This window comes from Lepeophtheirus salmonis, unplaced genomic scaffold (genome assembly GCF_016086655.4).
Source record: "Lepeophtheirus salmonis unplaced genomic scaffold, UVic_Lsal_1.4 unplaced_contig_308_pilon, whole genome shotgun sequence".
Taxonomy (NCBI): Eukaryota; Metazoa; Arthropoda; class Copepoda; order Siphonostomatoida; family Caligidae; genus Lepeophtheirus; species Lepeophtheirus salmonis.
The window spans coordinates 943-4,088 of NW_027293652.1; the positions used below are offsets into that span (position 1 = coordinate 943).

Here is a 3,146-nt window from a genome sequence, read left to right on the forward strand (position 1 = left end):
CATCTTTGTACAGTACTATATTTTGTAATTCCTGAAAATTCCATTCAATTCTCTTTATGTTTGAGAAAGTTGTGCTTTTTTATTGAAATATAACATTAGAATACCGACTTTGGTGTAGACTAAAGCAAAAACAATGGGAAAATTCAAATGATAAATTTGTCATAACTTCAATAATATTAAAGCAACAGGTTTAAAATAAAAATATGGAATTTTGATTTATTTTGTAATATACCTAATTTTTGACAATAATATGGAATTTGAGAGAGCAATAGTTCAACAAATAGTGTTTGAATATTTTTTCTTCTCTAAATCTTATAATATCAGTTAAACATGAAGAAAGAATAATTATTAAAATTGTACAGTCTTTATTTTTGTTCTTTATTAAGCAAAAGAGTTCTTAATTAATTACTTAATGTCCAGGGTAATGCTGGGCAAACCTATTCTAGTATTCCATGAATCAAGTAGTAGTTTGTACTACAGAATCCATGCCACCGTTGGGGCCATGGGATGTATGGCTTCATTTCTTTGCAATTTATATAGCTCTGACAATTCTTGGTAATATTACTATATATTAATTCTATTTTGTCACAGAATAGGTTGAAAAAATGGCCAATAGCCAACACTTTAGTAAAATAAAACTGATCAACTATTGTATCAACAATATTTAAGTCTTTATTTCAACTATAAATCATGGAATCAATTTATATGAATTTGAACATAATTTGGTGTGGAGCTTACCGTTGAGCAATGATTATGTACTTATATATTTATATTATGTCATTTTTTTTCAAATCATGGCACAACATTTTTGCTAGCATTTTCGATGTACGAAATTGATTTTCTAATTTTTATTTTTTTTTTTGGCAAGAACGTCTATTTATTATAATCTTACTTACTAAATCAATACTTCAAATGAAAGAACTTTATTTTGATTTGAGAAACATAAATCCTATAAATATTTCCCAGCCAGCCTTTCAATTAATTCAAACATAATTGTAAATGTCATTATCCTTAACCTTTGCAAATTAAGCGAATGATTGTATGGATAGAGGGCAGATTTTTTATTCCCAACTAAAGGGAATTTAGAGATGTATTAAATTATTCTATAGACAAAAAAATGAGGCATAAATAAATACAATTTCAATTTAAACTCAAGATCATTATAATGTTTTAGACTGTTTGAGTATCCAAAGTAATTGGTTGGGTTACAATTTGGTTGGCTTCATAATGATAAGAAGGATTATATTCTTCAATACTATCTGAGTAAAGGAACTCTGATAAAAAGTTTTAAAATTTAGTAAAGTAATGTTGAAACTCAAACTTTGCATTCCTTCAAAAGTAGATAATTTTGTTTAAAAATGTCTATAAATATCACAAACCAGTTTTAGAAAACTGAAAATTTTCAAACATAAGTTATTAAAATACAAAACAAAATCAAATAAACAAATTATCCTTCAAATAGAGAACCTGAGTACAAACGAAAAAATAAAACATTGAAGATGTGTATGTATTTTGTGACCTTACACCTTAAACATTACATTTAAACTAGACTATGTTTTTATTTATAAATTATAAAACTTTTGCTTTTAAATATAAAAAAAGCTTGAATGATTACGAGATAAACCAACTTTTCCATTAAAATTTGAAAATTGGGTGAGAAAACTGCACATACTGGGTCGAAGAAATAATATTCGGGTTAGAATAGAAGGTACTAAATTAGTTTTAATAAATTTTTTTCTAGTCGAAAACATATTGATTAAAAAAATATATAATGTCTTACATGATGAAAATGTACATAATTTAAAAAGAAAAAAATCCATAAAGGTCGGCGTTAAACAACACTTACCCGGATATTTTTGAGCATATGTATATAAGAAGGAAGTATTTCCTATAAAACTCACAGTTTCAGTTCAAACTCCAATCAACAAAAATGTTCCGCTTCGTCGTTGCTTGTACCCTCCTCGCCTCCGTTTTTTGGAGATCATCCCGCTCCTCATCAGCCCCCTATCATCCAGCTCCTGCTCCTTACCACCCAGCACCTGCATACAAAACCCGCTCCTTATGATGAGTCACCCAAGCCCTATGCTTTCCAATACGGTGTTGCTGATGACTACTCTGGAACCAAATTCTCTGCTGAGGAAAACTCTGATGCCAAGACTGTCGCTGGATCCTACCAAGTTGCTCTTCCCGATGGTCGTGTCCAAACTGTCACTTATACCGCTGATGACTATGCTGGATTCGTCGCTGATGTTAAATACGAGGGTGTCCCAACTTACCCCAAGTATGAACCTAAGCCTGCTCCCTACAAGCCAGCTCCTTACAAGCCTGCTCCCGTTTACCATCCTGCCCCTGCCCCATACCACGCCTAAGAAGGAACTTTTTTGTTTTGTGATATATTTATTTATTCATAATTTTCAATTTTATGATTGAAATATATTTATTTTTCTAAAAAAATTGAAATTTGTTATTTTTACAAAGTGTTTTGAAATAGCAATAACAACACGCTTTACAAAGGCATTTTATCTTTAAGACTTTGATACGTTTTTTTACTATTTTTGAAATATGGAAATATGAAGATATATAAAACATCATACCTACTATCTACACATGATGTTAGGGACTATAATTGAACATTAATATATGGTTCAATTACATGCTAAATTTTAAAAATGGAAAAAGTTAATAAATGATAAATTTAGACATAAAAGATTTTTTTATCTTTTTTTTCTTTTATAAGAATATAAATATGTTCAGAAATAACCAGTAAAAATGTAATTAGCATTTTTTATAAATCCAAATATATGAATTTTATAATAAATAAAGTTCATTTTTAAAGAAACACGATGTCAAATATCTGTTTATAGTTGTATCATATAACTCCAAGTTAATTTTGTTAGACGGGACTACATAAAATGTATTATTAAATCCTTCGTTAATGGGTGTTTATTTAACACAAAAGACTAAAATATCCTTGTACTAACTATTTTGTGAGTATCATATATTTCCCCCACTTTCTATGTCAATAATGTTTAATCTATAGTTTCTGTCTCATTTTTAAGGGATGCTACTGTATTATTACAACTTACCCCAAAGTTTAAACCTGCCTTTTCTCCCTGCCAAGCTCCGTTCCTGTCTACACCCTGCTC

General features: G+C 29.2%; 1 pseudogene; it reads left to right on the plus strand.

Moving 5' to 3' along the window:
* Positions 1-1,911: 1,911 nt before the first annotated feature.
* Positions 1,912-2,382, plus strand: LOC121131236 (cuticle protein 19-like; annotated as a pseudogene).
* Positions 2,383-3,146: the final 764 nt, after the last annotated feature.